Genomic DNA, 20,258 nt, shown 5'->3' with positions numbered 1-20,258 from the left:
AACTTTCTCTTTTACTTCTTAATTTTTACTTTGTGTTATTTTATACATAAGTTGGCTGATTAAAGAAACCAAATCATTTGTCTTGTAGATTTATCCACAATTTGAATTTTGCTCTTTGCATCCCCCTGTTGTCATTTAATTTGTTCTGTTCCTGTATTTCATGTAAAATAATAGCTAGATCTACTATAAGTTAGGCTTACTATAGATACTGACTTGATTTTTTTTTTTTCAAAAAATGCTCTAAGGGGTTAGATATACTTATATCAGAAGACATACAACGTCTGATTTTTCTTTGTTGTGATATCACAGCTATTGATGATTATTGCTTGGATCCATTAATTCATTAGTGGTTACACAATGGCAATATTCTATTGTTTGCCTTCAATTTATTAGCCAGAACATTTCTTAGAGCAAGATAACTTCTTCCCAGCAAATATTTGGTTAGAAGTAAAGTTTATACAGGAATTAAGGGACATAACTTGGTTCTTTCTCTTTATTTACCAGTCTTCAAAATAATGAGTTGGCTTTCCAGAATACTCTAATGATGACCAATGCCATCAAAAGTATTATTATGAACTCATGGATTTAAATATGTTGGTGTATTTTGACGTGTTGAAGTTACTATTACTGTTGCCACTCATGATGTCCCATTCGTGCCAGTGGGAAGCTCTTTAAATTGGTTCCTGTGTCCTTATGATATAGCCCTTGCCATCATTGACACCCTGCCTTCTGGCATGACACGATGTTCCATGCTCATCTTGTACCATCTGTCTTAGACTGGGAATCAATTATTTTTTCAAGGAACACTGGTTCCTCTTAACTGGAAATAATTAGAGACCGCAATCTCAATGTTAGATCTGCTCGTTGATAAAATGTTGGTCATGGTTTTTAAGAGTTTTCAATAGACAGTGTTAGAACATGTTTAAAAATTATTATCATGAGTTCATACTGATACTTCCAACTCTAATTCAGGGCTACATGTTTTTGCTTACCTTCATCAAACTTATATATGCATGTACTTTCTCCCATGCCGAAAATCCCTGTGCCAATACGGTTACTTATTTTCATTATCTCACAATATGTATAGAAAAGTCTCAGCATAAAAGTACCAACACTACCACCAATGATAAGATTATTGAAAACAGTTTAACATTTTTTAGAATATTAAGATTCTAGGGCAGTATGATTTTACTGTCAACTTACTGTGTTTTAGAAACACTCAGGATATTTCTTCTTTGAGAAGAAGTTACACTGTTAGGTAACACTGTTTCATTTTAATTTCAATATTTAAGGGTTGCATTTTAAATTTAATGTTGTTTTGTACTTTTACCAGATTCCAAAGTCAAATCCACAATACAAAATATATTCATAGCTAACATTACTGTCTACTCTATTCCCCCTTCCCTACAGGTAGCCATTACCTTTTTTTTTTTTAACTTATTCTTCTGTTGTTTTATACACACACACACACACACACACACACACACACACACACACATTTATATGTTCATTTATATATTATATCTCCCTTCTTAGGTAAATGGTAGCAAAATATATATGCTTTATTCTACCTTCATTTTTTTTACTTAAAAAATAAGAGAAAAATTGACATAACACAATAATACCACTATCATATCTAAAAATTTAATATTTTCTTAATTAAATATCCAGTCAGGGTTCAGAGTTCCCAAATTGCATCATAAAAATCAGTTTTATTCTTTTTTCAAAAATCAATTTTTTTATGAGCCAGACCCTAAGTCTCTTGTACTCTATATGTTTCCCCCATATCCTCACTTCCTCTTTCCCCTCCTCTAGCAGTTCATTGAAGAGAAAACAGGTCATTTATTATGTAGAGTTTTCTACAGTCTGTATTTTGCTGATTGCGTGTCCATGACACTGGTTAACATGTTCCTCTAACTCCTGTATTCCTGTACAGTGGTAGTTAAATCAAAAAATCTTCTAAGCATTTTTTATATATTTTGCTCTTGCATTTCTATTTTCTGAAGATGGATTCCTGTTGCACTAATATTTGGTCTTTCTTCCTTTTTAAGGTAAACATTTAAAGTGATCTCTTTTCTTCTATATACAGTTTTACCTGCATTCTGTAAGCTTGAAAGTTAGTTTTTGTAGTGTTTTCTTTGTTATTCAATTGTAAATATTTGCTAATTTCTATTATGATTTTTTTCCTTTACCTATGAGTTTTCTTTTTTACAAATTTTTTCTAAATTCTGAACTTATAGGGGTTTCACTAGTTATCTTTATGCTACTGATTTCTAGGTTAAATGCATATGGCCAGAGAACATACCAGTGTTTGCTGTAGTGGTATACTGTAGTTCATCATTTCAATCCTTTGAAATTTGCTGAGATTTGCTTTATCATTCATCACCCAATATATGCACCATCTTTAAAAGTGTTCCACATGTACTTGAAAAGAATATGCATTCTATTCTGTAGCTGGTTGGTGCAATGTTCTATATATTTAAATTATACTACATGAAATTGCTATTTTTGAAGGTCAAAATGAGAATTCTGCATTTTTGAAAAGTATTTAAAATATATACAATCAGCATTGATAGTTTTTCTCTGAGTGAAATATTAAATGAAAATTTCATTTTTATAAAATTTGGCACTTTTAGACTGTATAAATTATTCAAACCCTCCAATTACTGCTTCTCCATTGGGAATGTTTTGTTTATTGGGAAGCACTCCAAATCCTGATAAAGGTGGTAGAACATTGGACAGTAGTCTAGTGAGAATGTTGGATACAGCTAGATGTCATAGCCCAATTCAGTTACTTGTGCTATGGCAGTTAGTGATGAGTACAGTGGAACGCTGGCGTGCAAAGTTTGGGAATATGTCTGGTAACCAATGTGGGTTGCTTTAAGGTCATAGTTTTGTTCATAATTTCAGTTTTTTGATTATATAATGCTGCTGCTATTGCCTAACTCAAGTTTTAAAAAGAATAATAAATTATGACTTGCAGTCATAAGAAGCATTTGCTAGTATAGTTTTGGTTTTGGTGCTTGTTTGGAAGCTTCATCAACATCCAACCATTGTTCAGGTCATTTGCAATCATCATACAGCTTATGACTCACTCTAAACATGGCTCTGTGATGGTGAGTGGTAGGTATACCTCCAAATGTCGTGGTTTATTATTTGTCAGCTGGTGTACTCACTTTCCTTTTTTTTTTTTTTTTTTTTTTTTAACCTTTCCTGTTGCAGTCAAGTGTTGAGAAACTGTCATAGACCTCAAATTATGATTTGTGAATTAGCTTCTGCCCTGGCTTGGAACTGACCTTTCAAACCAGAGTTGGGTCTCCCCAAGGCCTTTGAGACTCAGGTCCCTAGAATAAAATTTCTAAACCACCAGCAAATAGCTCTTTAACTAACAGAGCCATCTCCAAAGGCAAAATTGTTGTTGCAACCTACTTCAATGATACTGTGCCTGTTTAAATTTATATATGTAAAAAAAGTATTTAGAATTATTTTGACAATATCATAATGTTTACATAGGAGGAAAAATAACAAATAGCAAAAACAGCCCAGTAGACTGGACTTGAGGACATGGGGAGGGGGAAGGGTAAGCTGGGACAAAGTGAGAGAGTGGCATGGACATATATACACTACCAAACATAAAATAGATAGCTAGTGGGAAGCAGCCGCATAGCACAGGGAGATCAGCTTCGTGCTTTGTGACCACCTAGAGGGGTGGGAGGGAGGCGCAAGAGGGAGGGGATATGGGGATATATGTATATGTATAGCTGATTCACTTTGTTATACAGCAGAAGCTAACACACCATTGTAAAGCAATTATACTCCAATAAAGATGTTTAAAAAAAAAGAAAATTAAAGAGATTTCTTATAATTTCTAAAGAGACAGTAGGAAATATACTATATATCAATTTTTACCAATCTCATATAATTTTTAACTCATCTAATGCTAGCTGTTTCATGTGATAAAGCATAATATTTCTATTAGATCAATTTTAGTTTTGTGTTTTTTCAGATCTTCCATATCCTTGCTGACCTTCTGTCTGCTTCACCTATCAATAACAGAGAGTTAAAATTAATTTAATTAATTGAATTAAAATCTTCATCAGTGATTGTCCCACTATTTGTAGAAATCTGTATTTACAGTTATTTTCTCTTAATACATTGAAGATTTCATTCTGGGGGCTTCTCATTTTCATTGTTTCTGAAACATTGTTTCAACAGTCCTTTGTCAATCTGTTCTTCCTCTAAAGGTAAACTACATGCTTTGCTCGTGTGCTCTCTCTATATATATATTGGGTTTTTTATTTTGCTATTCCACAATTTTACAGTGATGTGTCTAGATAGAGATTTATTGTCATTTGTCCTGCTTGGGTTTTAGTAAGCTCTAGGAAATCTGACTTCCATTACTTATGGTAAATTCTCTGCCATTATTTCCAGTGTATCTTCTACCCATTCTCTCTTCTTTTCTTGGGACTCCAGTTATATGTATGTTAGAACGTCTCTCTCTGAATGTCATTTCTCTTAACCACTTTTTTACATTTTCCATATTTTAATTTCTCTGTACTACACTCTGGATAAATTCTTCAGATATATCTGCCGGTTCCCTAACTCTATCTTCATTTATTTATTTCCAATCTGCTTTAGCTTGCTCTTTGAGTTTTTAGATTTTGGTAACTAAGTATATTTTTTTTTTTAGTTTAAAAAAGTTCTATTTAATTTACTTTCAATCTCCCTGTTCATTTTTCATAATGAGTAATTCTTTTCCTATGCTTTTTTATTCTTTTTTGTGGTTTTAATAATTTTATATACACTCATATCACAGTCTCTATCTGAATCCGATTAGAATCTTTAAGATTCTAGTAGAAGTTCTGGAGAGTCTTAATATTCCGTTTTATGGGTTTTGTTGATTCTCATGATAGGCAGGTTTTTTTCGTGGTATAATTTGGTAAATCTGGATTGTGAGTTTATCTTCAGTGGAGGCATTTGTCACCTGGATTGGGTCTTGTCTGTCCAAAAGGATTTTGTACTGCATTAATTTCTGGGATTTGGCCTTCCTATAAAAGTGCAACTGTTTTTCCTACCCACATCTCAGGTATTTAAATTTCATTGTTGTCTCCTCGGTTAGGATGGCAAAATTTCTTACTAGCCTAACTTTTACAGAGGATGAGCCCTGTGAGGATTCCAAATTAACTGAAATAACTTCCCAGCACACAGTGCATACAATCTCACTTTCTGTCTCTACCTGGCCATTAAGTCCCAAATCACTGGAGTCCTAAATCTGAAACAATGCCTTTGTCCCCACCCCACTATTCACAATGATAGCTCAAATGTTTACTTCTCATGTTTGTAACCCACTCTTTCTTCCTGGTACCAGAAAATTTCCTTCTTCTTGTAAGATTAGTTGTCAATTTTAAGACCTGCTATACTTTATTCAGATTTTGTAGGTTTGATTCAAATGGGAGGGCTTTTTGTTGGAACAGGTATTACAGGCTCACTCTTTGTAGGGAAAGGAGTATGCAGGTATGGCAGTAGATGAGAAGGAAAGGGGCTTCATTAGCCCAGATATGTCAGTACATGTTAAGATTTTCAGAAGCATTTTTCAAGACCATATCAGAGTTCCCTGGGGAAACCTGTGGTTTGTAGGCACTCCCCACAACCCTGAAGTTGTAATTCCCCCATGTCCTAAGACTAGCACAAGAAATGAATCACATAGCCTTTAATATTTGGATTAAGCAAATGCTGCAATTTATATAAGACAAGGCAGTACAATAGTGATTGAAGCTTCACAACACTGTTAGTACCTGGAACTAATCCCCAAATCTCAGCATGTGGATTTTATATGGCTGCTTAAGCTCCCCTGCTATGTGTCATCTGATATCACTCTAAGGCAAGAGTTAGGTCCAGATGGGAAATCTGGGTAACTATTAGTTATCATTAGATTTAGACTTAATTTCCTATCTTCCTGTGTCTTAACTATGAAGAATGTTGGAAGTTTGCAGGACTGAGATGTGTGTCAATTTGGGGTTTTGTAGGAATAAGTACATCATAACTTTGGATTTATGAAGATTAGACGCAACCTCATGGAAGGTGAGCGAAAGCTAACATAAAGCACATATTCACGTATTCCCATTTCAGTATGGCTCAATCTTTGTATTGTTTGTGTCTTGAAACTTCTCCAGAACTCCTTTAGGAAAGATATTTTTGCCTCTAGGGTTTTGTACTATGGTTTTTCTTACACTGAATTCTCCAACAGGCTGAGACTCCATTTGCTTTCTTCATTCCATTTTCTAGTCCTTGTCTCGATCCATATTTTGTCTCATAGTATAATCATGCCATTATTCACTTGAAAAACAGTGTTTCAGTTATTTCAGAGGGAACTTGAAAGGAAGGGGAAGTATATGTATGTACCCAGTTCACTATTTTAAATGGAAAATTTGTTCCAAGTTTTATGATCAACTAGTGACATGTACGGTAATGCAAACATTAACCCTTTACACTACTGTAATAAAATAAATAATTATTTAACTATAATACTTTAAAAAGTTACTGCTTATATTTAAACACTTCAAGCTTAATCCATGGGACTTATTTTAATGTAATAAGGGTCCATTTATGAACATCTTTTTTGTTCCTGCAAATGACAAGTCTGATTTCGGATGTGAACAGAGGAGGTAGAACTATACTGCTTATTAAGCTTAGTTCCCAACTGCTGTAGTTGAAATGTTAATGTAGATAGGACTTGAGAAGGAATTACTATATTCCATATCAAATCACTCACATAAACAAAGGTGAACCACTCATTAATGCCATTACTTTATTCTTGATATTGGTAGGCTTGTACCTGAATTATAATATAAAATTCCCTTCTCTTGAAAATACTTGGAGAAGGCCAATAGTCTGGCTATTTTTTAATAGCTTCCTGCTAAGAACATTTTCTTCAAAAGGCAAGATGGGTATTTTTTAGACCTGTCCACTTAACAGACCTGAAAATAATGGTAACCCAAAAGTAATGAACATTCATAGTGTCCAAATTATGGTTTCTAAGTACCATTCCCCACTTAAAGAAACTAGGGCTTCTTAAAGAGTTGGCTGGTTCCAATCTGTGGCAGGAGATATATAAGTTCATAACAAGATATCTTATTGTGCTGGAAAGTAAAGAAGATACAAACAATTGAAGGATCATGTCCAAGGACACAAGAATAAACATGAATGGGCTCCTGTTGGCAAGAAATAGGACACTGTGAGAATCAAAAGAATAAGGAATGAAATTAGTTGAAACACATTGAGTCTAGTGACACTCAAATGAAGAGAAAGGGAGAGAGGGAGAGAGAAGAGACGGAGGAAAGAAAAAATAAAAGCAACCACCACCACCGTTAGTATGGTTAGTGGATACCGTTAGTATTAACTCTTTTTCTCATTTCCACTTTTTTTTTCTGATGCAGTAATAAAGAACAAATTGCAGTATCTGAAAACACCATGATCTCTCTTACATCTATGCAAAGCTCCCCATCCCTTATCCTTTAAGACTACGCTGTGATGTAAATTCCTCCAGAAAAATCTTTCCTAATGCCCCTACACCCACTCTTCTCTGAAGTTCTCTTGATATTGTGTCTTTTTTTTAAAAATTGGTGTATAGTTGCTTTACCGTGCTGCGTCAGTTTCTGCTGTACAATGAAGTGAATCAACTATACGTATACACGTATCCCCTCCCTCTTGGATCCCCCTCCCACCCTCCCCCATCCCACCCAACTAGGTCGTCACAGAGCACCAAGCTGAGCTCCTCGTGCTATACAGCAGGTTCCCACTAGCTATCTATTTTATACATGGTAGTGTGTCTATGTCAATCCTAATCTCCCAATTCATCCCACCCCTCCTTCCCCTGCTGTGTCCACACATCCATTTTCTATGTCTCCGTCTCTATTCCTGCCCTGCAAATTGGTTCATCTGTACCATTTTTCTAGATTCCACATATATGCGTTAATACACGATATTTGTTTTTCTCTTTCTGGCTTACTTCACTCTGTATGACAGACTCTGGGTCCATCCACATCTCTACAAATGACCCAATTTCATTCCTTTTTATGGCTGAGTAATATTCCATTGTATGTATGTACCACATCTTCTTTATTGATTCATCTGTTGATGGACATTTAGGTTGCTTCCATGTCCTGTCTGTTGTAAATAGTACTGCAATGAGCATTGGGGTACATGTGTCTTTACTCTGAAAATTGGCAACTAAAAGGAAAGAAATAAGTAAGCATTTATCCTGTCTTTCCCATATGGGTTGTACTTCTGGGTAATAAATAGTCCCAGTTAGTGAGGGAAACTTGTTTTTTATAGAAGAATTTCAACTAACACATAGGGAAAATATTATAAAATTAGATAATCACAATTTACAGACCCTAATGAAATAATTGGTACTTCATAATGATAAGGACAGCACACTTTCATTTAATCCCTTGTAACATTGTCCAAGAATGTTGTATATATTTTCATATATGCTTATATATAAATTATACATTTTATATATGTATATAATATACATATGAAGAAGAGGTAAAGAAAAACCTAGAAAATTATTGAATGTGGATAATGGGAATATGGAGGATATTGTCTGTTTTCTCTACTTTTGAATATGTCTGACATTTTTCATAATACAAATGAAAATAAATGCATTTTGGTTAAGCCAAAATAACTAGAAGGGGAATTTAAAGGCCTCAAGCCTGATTTTAACTCCATATAAAAGAGGCATTTTAAATAAGGCAAATTACTTCAAGTGTCCATTTCCCTATCTATAAAATAGTTTGTAGTACATCATATTTTTTCAAAACTTGTTAATTGTAATTCTGGTCTGGGGCAATAAAGAAAAAAGAGGATTCCATGTTGACCGTAAACTTGAAAGAACCTGCATATTACATTCTTGTCTTTTAGAGTCATAACACATAAGGAGCCAATCAAACAGCTGAACCTATTTAGCTCAACGTTTCCCAAATATATTTAATGAAAATACCCTTACCTTTTTAAAAAACATCTTTATTGGAGTATAACAGCTTTACAATGTTTTGTTAGTTTCTGCTGTATAACAAAGTGAATCAGCTATATGTATACATATATCCCCATATCCCCTACCTCTTGCGTCTCCTTCCCACCCTCCCTATCCCACCCCTCTAGGTGGTCACAAAGCACTGAGCTGATCTCCCTGTGCTATGCAGCTGCTTCCTACTAGCTATCTATTTTACATTTGGTAGTATATATAAGTCCATGCCACTCTCTCACTTCGTCCCAGCTTACCCTTACCCCTCCCTGTGTCCTCAAGTCCATTCTCTACATCTGCATCTCTATTCCTGTCCTGCCCCTAGGTTCTTCATAACCATTTTTTTTTTTTTTTAGATTCCATATATATGTGTTAGCATATGGTATTTGTTTTTCTCTTTCTGACTTACTTCACTCTGTATGACAGACTCTAGGTCCATCCACCTCACTACAAATAACTCAATTTTGTTTATTCTTATGGCTGAGTAATATTCCATTGTATATATGTGCCACATCTTCTTTATCCATTCATCTGTCAATGGACACTTAGGTTGCTTCCATGTCCTGGCTATTGTAAATAGTGCTGCAGTGAACATTGTGGTACATGACTCTTTTTGAATTATGGTCTCAGGGTATATGCCGAGTAGTGGGATTGCTGGGTTGTATGGTAGTTATATTTTTAGTTTTTTAAGGAACCTCCATACTGTTCTCCATAGTGACTGTATCAATTTACATTCCTACCAACAGTGCAAGAGGGTTCCCTTTTCTCCACACCCTCTCCAGCATTTATTGTTTGTAGATTTTTTGATGATGGCCATTCTTACTGGTGTGAGGTGATACCTCATTGTAGTTTTGATTTGCATTTCTCTAATGATTAGTGATGTTGAGCATCCTTTCATGTGTTTGTTGGCAATCTGTATATCTTCTTTGGAGAAATGTCTGTTTAGGTCTTCTGCCCATTTTTGGATTGGGTTGTTTGTTTTTTTTGATATTGAGCTGCTTGTGAAAATAGTCTTATCCTTGATTTTTTTTTTTCATTTAACACCTATGAAACTTTGGGGGAAACTATAGACTGTGTCATCTCTAAGGACCCTTTTGGCGCTAAAGTTCTATGAGTCTATAATTCTGTAAGTCTTTTAAATGTCTATAGAAAATCAAAATAACCAGTTAATACAGTGGGAAAAAAATCAAATCAGTTGTCTGACAGAAGTGCCTATTTAATTTAGTCCAAATGTTCTATCAAGTAGCCCCAGGTAGACCAGCTTGAGTGTTTTAAAAAATAACCTTGGCAGCATCCTATGAATCCAAGCTTTGTTGTGTTTGTGAAATGCTGAGCTTGAGCAAAGCCACAGCATTCATCTGGTCTATCACAGTGATCAAGGCTAATTGCTCAACAATCAGATTGGATGCAGTGATTCATGTCAATCAGAAGCTCAGCAATGGGCAAGTTCTCTATAGGTATATTACCAGGAGTCCCTGAAATGACCACCGTGGCCTAATTTGGAATAGGTTTGATATTTGATCTGGAACGTGTTTGAAACTACCATATTTTCTCCAGGCAAATAAGTTTTCTAAACTTCACTCTAATTATTAAAATTCATAGGGTGATAACTATAAAAATGTGGAGGATGTAAGGAGATCCATGGCTGACCATCATTTAACAATTAATTTTTTCTAAAAGACACATATTGTCTCTTTTAGCCCCCTTGAAGATAAATTTAGGACTTTTAAAGCAGAAGTACAACCCATAGTGCCTCAATCTTAAGGAAAGAGAAGACTGCTGTGAACAGTTTCTTCCTGTCTGCTTTTTGTAGAATTTTTTTTGAAGGTTGGGAAGTGAGGGTAAGGGGGCAGGCACATGAGTGGAAATGTTCAAATAACAACATAAGAAAAAGCCTACTCAATTCTGTATCTATCGTACAACTATTCAATATGAGTTTTTAAAATAAACTTTTAATTTTGAGATAATTTTGGATTGACATGCAGTTATAAGAAATAATACAGAGATATCTCATATACTCCATAGTCAGTATCTCCCAGTAATAACATCTTGCAAAACTATATAGTAAAATATCACAACAAGAATCATCGTGAACAATTTTTAAAGAGTTTAGAGGAGATGCCAAAAGTAAAGAAAGAAGAAAGGTAGGGGCCAAAGATACAATGTCTGCATGAACTTAATTTCCGATTGATTACCTATCATCCATGATTTAAGAGAAGAAATCCAAATTATTACTTTTTATCAGTAACGAGGCATCCTGCTTTCTCCTTCTGCATTTGTATAAGTAAATCATGTGTTTTTAATGTGTGCATAAGGTGTTAACATGCTTGGCAGCGACACTTAGAAATAAACATAAACAATATGATTTTGCATATGCTCCCACAGCCCTCTTCCCCTAAAATACACAAAGTCTCAAAATGTCTGGAGGTGCAAACCAAAGCATATTTATTGGAATCTAGACCTAACAAAAGATCCCATGTATTGAATCTGCTTTCTTAGGAAATTTTAAAGCTGTCATTTATTTTGCATGTTATAGGAAGGACTGTACAAAACACCTCTCTGCTTGGGACCTATGGAATATTAAAACAGAACGGTCAGCAGGATATTGGAGGGTCCCTGTCCATTTACCTTTAACAGACTTTTACTTCCCTATGTGCATCTATGACGATGGAAGAATCATTTCTCTTCTTTCCTCCCTTCGTAATAATTATTTATCCAGATACTTGTGCCAGATGAAACCTTCTGCAGCCATAGGTGCATTATCTATTCTTGCCCATCGTTCAAATCCTTGGGTGATGCAAACGTGTGTGTGCCAAGGGTAAATATTTGACCGTTGTTCCAGCCACCATTGCACAGCCCCTGAGTGACCCTGCATTAATTAGCTGAGAATTTCAGGGCTTTGAATCTGATTGAATCAAAATATTGTTTTTACAAGTTGATGAAGGCTCTTGATTGATGTGGGCCCTGCTGATTCTTTAAAGGATTAAATTGTATGTACAGATTACGGAGTTCTGGCTGCCACTGCTTAAAAGGGGATTGTTTTTTAGCAAAGCTTCAAAAAAAATAGTGCTGTGGTGTGTTTTCCTCCCAATGGGTGTTATGATCATTTCAGTGGACATTTAAGAATTTTAAAAATTGAGGGAAATGGTCAAGAAAAGTATTAGGTAAAAATAAAGAGGCAGAAGAGAAAAAGACAAAAAGAAGTGGATAAAGGAGGATGAAGGAGTTTGGCTTCCATTCATCCTGAGAATATGTTTTGTGTGCATATCTCCCATGGTAAAGCCTGCCATATTTTACCCTGGGTACAGGAAAGGAACACAATCATCGGGGTCTGAGCTGGTCAGGGCTTAGAGGAATTGAATGGCATGCAGCATGTCCAGTGAGATACACTCACATGGCCCTGGGTCATGCAGCTCTCTGTCTACTGAACCCGAGGGCCCCAAGGCAAGAGTGAGATATGACAAGAACGCGAGTCAGGCCCTCATCCAGATAAAGGGCAAGACAAGAAAAGCTCCAGGGGAAACTCGTACGCATAGAGATGGAAGGAGGAGCACAGATTTCCCCTTGCCAACCCTTCCATTGTAATAGCAAATATCCACATCCTCAAACAAGGCAAGTCTCAGTATGTTGCCCTCTTATATTTCTCTTACTCAAGATCTCTTATATTGGTTCCAGGTTGATGTTTTTCCCACTTGCAAATTTACAAAACTTTAATTTCATCATGCACCTATTAACTTGAAAAATGACTTTTTTCATGGACTCTGTGTTGTATAATGAATCAAAACCAATCAGCATACGGAAGAAACAATAAAACGGAGCCCAAATCATCATGTGCCCAGAGCAGGGAGATTACCGAAGGTCTCAGCTGGCAACCCCTTATGCAGCTTCTGAGAATGAACCACTGGTTTTTAAATACTTCTGGGAATGTTCTGCTTCCCCTAGGTTCCTTTTGGGACAAATTAGCTGGAATCATGGATGCTTTTGAAGTTTTATTCTTCTTTCACTTGTACCATGAAGGAGGGAGGGTCCTGAAAATTGGTTAACCCATAATTTGTTATGTGGTGGGCAGAACACAATAACAGGTAACAGTGACCTGGAGCATGGAAAAGGGGAATCTGTAAAGAAGTAAAACTATATGAACTTATGGCTTAGTTTTAAAAATTCATACAAAACTTCATGAGGAACATTTTTAAAGGAAAGTGTTAATGAACACTAAGTCTGCTCAGGCTGCTATAACAAAGTACCAGAGACTGGGTAGCTTATAAACAACAGAATTGTATTTCTTACAGTTCTGGAGGCTGGGAGGTCCAAGATTATGGTACCGGCATGGTCGGATTCTGGTGGGAGTCCACTTCCAATGTGTCCTTGTATCCTCACAAGGCAGAGAGCAGAGGGAAAGCAAGCTCTCTTGTGAGTTTTATAAGAACACTAATCCCATTCATGAGGGCTCCATCCTCATGACTTCATCTAATTATAATTATCTCCTGAAGACCCCATCTCCTAATACCATAACATTGAGAGACTGGGGAGGACACAAACATCAGTCTATAACAAGTACAAAGTGGTGACTTTAAAATTAAACACATGAAGATGGAAGACAAGTAGAACAAAGGAGAGTGCTAAGTAGGGTATGGGCAGTGGGCAAGACAACCAGGAGGCTGTGGGTCTTCAGAGGCACTTCGAAGGAGATGGCAGATATGAATGCACTAAGAGCAGAGAGAACTCTCCTAAGGGACAAAGGAGAAGTCATGAGAAATCAGGGTAGTTGTTGATTATTTAGCTTGGTTGGGGCAGGAGAATGAAGTGGGTAAAGGAGATGAAAGACCACTTAGGGAAATGGTCTCCTGATGAAGGACTCTGAATCTCACACCGAGACGCCAAAAGCAGAAGTGATGGAGACCCACTGAAGAAACTGAGCAGAGCGATGACAGAAATAAAGCCCCTTGTTTGAGGACATCCATTTCCCTCTGTCAGTGTAGCTGTTAGAAGACATACAGTCAAATCTTAATTTAGTGGATCTTCAGTCTGGCTGGTTATCAGACTCATCTGCAGAATTTTATAATATGTAAGTTCCTGGTTTCTTGATTTAGTGGATCTGAAGTAGGGTCCAGAAATCAGTAATTAAAAGTCCCTAAGGCCAGACCTTCCAAAGTTTAAAGCACATACAAACAACTTGGGGATCTGTTGAAAATCAGACTCTGATTCAGTAGGTGTTGGGTGGGGCCTGAGATGCTGTGAGTCTAGCAAGCTTCTGGATGCGTGGTGTGCCTGCCCCAATTTGAGTACCAAGACCAGGATGATCTGATAACCAGGTAAGTTTAAGGTCCACTTCCTGAGAGGATCTAAGGTCCAAAGAACAAGATACGTAGTCACCTATCTGGATAAAGCTGTTACATTATTTCTCTAAGCAAAGAGAAATAAAGAGGTGATCTTTTTAAAGAGGAACCAAAACATGACCATAAAACAGTAAGACTATTTCTTTTTTGCATCCACATATGAAATCAGTCTCATTGTACTTTAGCCTCACAGTGAGTGAACGGAATAAGAAAATAGAGATCTTCTAGTTTCCCTGGAGTATATAAATAATGGATTATTCTTCTGGGTTCTTCTTCCTGTCTTAAGAACCAAACTGGCGTTATTTCAGAAGAAAGGGAGGAAGAAAGAGAGAAAAGAAGGGAGGAAGGGGAAGGGGAGTAGGGAAAGAGGGAGAGAGCAGGTTGGAGAGTCACTGTAGGTACTGCTCAACAGAGGAAGACTGGGCTGTGTGAGAAAGAGGCTAGAGAGCTACAGCTAATTGTGTGTGTGTGTGCACGCCCATATGTGTATATGTAAATATAAAATGGTATGCTATGTAGTTATGTATTATAATGTATACATGTGTGTTTGTGAGTATATATATGATCATAAATATAATATGTGGGTATCTATATACCTATGTGTGTAAACATACGTGTGTGTGTCTTGTCTATATATAATTATGTGTGTGTATATATATACCTATGTGTGTGTGTGTATATATACACACACACACACATACAGAGAGAGTGAGAGAGAAAAAAACAACCAAGCTGATGGAAAATAAACCATTTAATTCTAACATAATTGTTAGAAATATTATGGTTATCTATAATATCAGTAGATATTAAAATAATCTAATAGTTAGATTATAATCATCATTGTAAAGTTAACCTTATTTGATACCTGCCAGTGGGAGGCTGCATTCTGCAAACAACGCTTCAGTGAGACAAACATTTTTCGTCAAATAGAGCTACAGCCAAGAGTGTTGACCACCCTCTTTCCCACCTTCTAGTTCATGGACACAAAAGTCTCACCCTCCTTTTGGTGGCCAAAACCCTGCTCTTTTTCCGTGAAGGTCCAGGGGTCCTCTGTACCATGGCTTCAGAGGGTGTGGGGCCTGCCTTCCATAACCCAGACCAGCCCAGGAAGGATACAACTGCCCCTCACACCCATTTTAGAAATGAAGTTTGGCCTTCACCTAGAAGTCTAGGCACGCCTTCGCTTCCCTTCAAACTGGGGAGAGCTGTGGGGTCTTAGGTGTTAGGGCACAAAAGGGAGCGCAGGAGTGAGACATGAAATTAAGGGGGTGCCTGCTGCAGGTTCGGTGTTCTTGCAGAAGAGCCATGCATCAAATGCAATAAAACGCACCCCTCCCCTCATTCACTATAACTCTCTTATTATCTTGGGCTCAGGTGTGTTGCATGAATATACAATAATGGGGCTAACAAGATGGTTTGGGGTCACAGAGGGATAAACCATGGTGTAATCCAGCTCTGAAAGCCGTTCTGGTAATGAAAATTGTAGACCAGTCTTGTGGCTAGTTTTGTAATAAAGATATACAAAGATGAATATAGGTTTCCCGGAATTAATCTGAGAGCATTTGATCCAATTTATACTGGAGTGGCTGCCTTGAAGGCAGCTCGGTAGACAGGACTCCAATTTCGGTTGATAGAGTGCTGTGGGGTCTCAGGGAGGAAGGGTTCCCTGTAATTGGGAGAGGATTTTATTTTTGAAATGCCCATCTCTTGGCTTTGTCAAAGGCTGTGCATCTGTCTGCCTTGCCTGTGAATGCAGTCAGGCTCAAGGCACCGAACCCCACGGTGTAAGCTTCTGGTTCAGTATTCAGCGTGACAGACAGGCTACCAGTTTTATTCTTTCAGAGAGGACCCCAGGATACACTGCATTTTATTGTTGCAATTGTTCTGTGGACCAAGCAACATTAGGCCGACAGAGAGGGGAGGCTCAAGACAGCTTTATGTCGTCTTCTCCTTCCCCCTCCCCGTCTTTGACCTGCTCAAAGTGGCCAAGTTTAAGGCTCCTAGGAGTTTTCACTCTGAAGCCAGCAGCTTGGGTCTGGGGAGCAGGGGAGAACCGTTCTTACTTTGTCCTTGGAAGTGTGTCATTTTCTGGCAGTTGGCCAGGTCGGGGACAGAACTGGAGGCTGCTGAATTCAGGCCGCGACTCTTGAAGAACTGGAATTCCTGGCATACTCTTACATAAAACAGCCCCAGACCAACCCAAGAATTTTGACTGTGTCTACCTTATCGTCATGCTATCTGTTTTACTCTCTGGGCTGCCAATTCAGGAAAAAGTTGCTTTAAGAATATTTACATTCAAAACTCATTTGATGCTTCCCATCGACTTTTCTCTTTTTAAGTGGCATTAGGGAATTATTCTCCTCAAATCCTGCTTAGGTAGCTGTTTAGAGAGGCCTGTTTTCAAACTGTTCTGCTTAAGATGAATCAGAAAACATTGACTTCTGATGCTCTTCCTTAGAATTTTTGGGCCTCTTATTTGTAATTTTATTTACAAATTTCAAGAAGGACAAATTTTTATTTACAAATTACAAAAAGGACAAAGTTTAGTCCTTTTCACTGATGTAATTTTGAACATATGAGTTTATGTGTTTTATCATCTATGAATTTATGTATTTACAATTCACCATAAAAATATATCGTGGTTATTAGAACACCTTTTAAAGCCCAATTTGAAACACTCTTGTCACAAAAACCAAAGAGGAGTTTCTAATACATTTTTATTTGTGCCATGAAATTATCACTTAGGATTTTCATATCAGTATTAGAAAAGTTGGCTAAATAACTGTTTCTTGTAGTGTTATGGGAATGAAATTTAATTATTACTGAAGGCTTTTTATTTTTCCATTTTTATTTTTATTTTAATACTTCTCTTAATTGTGTACATCGGCCTGTACACAAGGTGGTGTAAGATGTGAACTGCCTTTAATAACAAATAAAAAAGCAGTTTGTATTCAGCTTAAAATAGCCCACAGCTAAAATGAAGGCTATAGCTCTGCAGCCAACGAACCCAGAGAGAGTTTAATCATTTAGCCTGCAGATTACAATTTAAGGCATTTTTAGAGGATTTTCATATATATACATACACACACACATACACGTACACATATATAGATACTCTGGAATTTGCTTATTACTTATATAAATCACCTTTTAGTTTAGCAGAAAAGAACCAAGCTTTTTTGGTTCATTTTTACTTTTATACTATCTCAGCTTAGATTATTTTTAATGGGAGGTGGGAGTGGTATTTCTAGATGTAGCAAATGAGAAAAAAAATGCATTTTCAATTGTCAGTAATATTTAATTTCTATCGATAATTTCTTGATTGTTCTTCTGAAAAGCAAAGCTTTAATGTGTCAGCCTAAATTACAATACAAAAGAAATCAGAAATTATGTTGTTAATATTTCCCATTTTCAGATCTTACTGATTAGATTAGAGAAAAAAATTATTCCATATAATTTCACTGTAGAAAAGCTATATGTCTAGTCATACCACTACCTCGAAATGAAATTAGGGAGAAATGTTACTTAACATAGTGTTTGTGTATATATATATACATGTGTGTGTATATATATATGTGTGTGTGTGTGTATGTATATATATATATATATATATATATATACATACACACACACACATATATATACACACATATGTATATATATATTTTGGTTTCTTTTTGTTTTTATGTTTTTTTTTGAGAAGGGAAGGTGCAGCATCTAATTTTACCCATGATTTATTTTATTAGAAGCTCTTGTCAGGGAATTAAACTTTTTAGATCTGGGCATTGCCTTAAAAATACAAAGCCTATCATGATGACTGTCTTATAATAAAAATTAGACTGATTTTAATTTAAGGAGATTTATAAGTGGTTCTCTTAGGAATTTTGTTGTTTTATTCACCAAGTTAGTAGACCAATAGAAACATACCAATGACGTTTAGCTTGCAAGTTAATGAAAAACAAATCCCCTACTGAAATAAACTAGATTTTTTCTTTTAATATGGAGAGATCAAGTTCATGCCTAAGAAACTTTTCAAGGAGAAAACTCTACTAAATTTCTTTCTCATGTTTTTAAGATCAAATGCTTTCTATATCATGGAACTCACTTTTTTGGGGGAGAAATCTTGCCTTCTTAGAATTCACTAATGTCATTTGTGAGATTGAACTTTTTTCAGTATGATATAAATGTTTAAAATAGAAAAAAAATGAAGGAGTCAGAAAAGCACTTTAATTTGAATGATTCATATATAGGCATCTTAAGAAACATGCATATTGTGCATGAGTAAACCATACCTATGTTGTAAAAGATGCTAAATCAATGTGTATTTAACTTCAGATGAAAGTTGCAGGGCAGAAGCAAGCATCTATTAGGGAAACATTGTATGGGGTTGCATTTGTGATGGGAATCCTAAGGAGCTTTCTGAATATGTTAACTTTTTTTGGATAACTCAGTGATGAAAGCTTACAGCCGAGCAAGTGTATTTCTTAACACAAATTTGTAAGGACGTTTTTGACATCTTCATCTCTAATGTTTCAAAGCTTTGTTAAAGTCCAGTTCCCGTAAAATGTCTACTTGCAAAGTGCCAGATCACAGGAAAAGAAGACTTTTAAATATTCAAGGAATATTGTTTTTTAAGTAAAGCTTATAAAAACTGCCTGGCAAGCCTATATTTAGGACACCAGATGCCTCCCTCCAATAGCACACCCCACCTTCTCAGAGAGGAGACACTACAAGGAAAATGGGTAATTAGGTTTCTAACTGCAAATGATCAGTTTGTTATTTTTCTTTCCAAATACACAGATTAAGATAATAAAAGAAGTGACAGTGGATTCCTTCTGGAATTAACCGTTCTTCTCAAGCTTCTTCCTGGCATCAACAGCATTTGTGTGTTCTTCCGGCCCTGCTTGGGAGTGTACGTGTTTGTATATACAGGTTTCACTGGCAGGCCTAATTTCAGGATACATAATGCATGATTTTGAAACCAATTTGTTATTGTAATATTTTTTAGGAATGCATGGAGGTACTCAAGAGGAGAATGTTAAATTATACATGCATTGTGGCCAAGTGGATTCATTTAGCTCAGTCTGCAGGTGAATCTCCCCGTGACCTTGGCACTTGCTGGCTAGTATAGAATAACAATCAAAGCTTGGATTGGGAATCCGACCATTTCCAAATATTAACAACTTCTTTCAAAGGAAATGCTGATTTCAGCATTTATGGTAATGGAACATTGGTATCTCTTTCAGAGTTTTTAGGGGAGGGGGAGAAAAAAAATGCCACAATCTTAATAGGATTAAAAGCCAGGCTTTTTATTTTCAAAATGCTAATTTGTTTTCTGTATTCTGTTTTCATATCGGGGCTTGTTATTCGCTACCCTAGGTCCCACAGACCACTGAAGACTCAGAATTGCGTTGGTACCAATAGGAAAGTGACATAAAAGGTTTCTATCTGAAAGGAATTCTGTATTCTTTCCAAGCCCATTTCCTCTTTTCTTATGTAAGTCAGCTTGGGGCAGAGCATTCAAGGTAGAGGGTGGGAGGGGACCAGTATGCTTCAAGTCCCTGGCCTGACTCCTATCTCCTTACCCTTCCACATTAGGGAACAAACTTGAATCATTAGGGGGGCATTAATTGAAGCAGCCTGTGACCCATATGAATCGGATGAACTGCCTGGGCTGGAAAAGTTTGGCCATGGAGCTGAGCGGCCTGAAGCACATGACATTCTGTAATCTGCTTATCTGGCAGGCTTTCGCCAGCAGCTCACCCATGGAGTGAACAGTGGGGCGGGGAGACTAGGCCAGAACTGAGACACTAATTTACCATGTAATTTGTTTTGAGATTCCTTTGATAGATTTCACTACCAAAGACATTTGCAGGAGAAGGGGACCTTACACC

This window comes from Balaenoptera acutorostrata, chromosome 19, assembly GCF_949987535.1.
Source record: "Balaenoptera acutorostrata chromosome 19, mBalAcu1.1, whole genome shotgun sequence".
NCBI lineage: Eukaryota > Metazoa > Chordata > Mammalia > Artiodactyla > Balaenopteridae > Balaenoptera > Balaenoptera acutorostrata.
Note: the sequence above shows the minus strand (reverse complement) of the source record.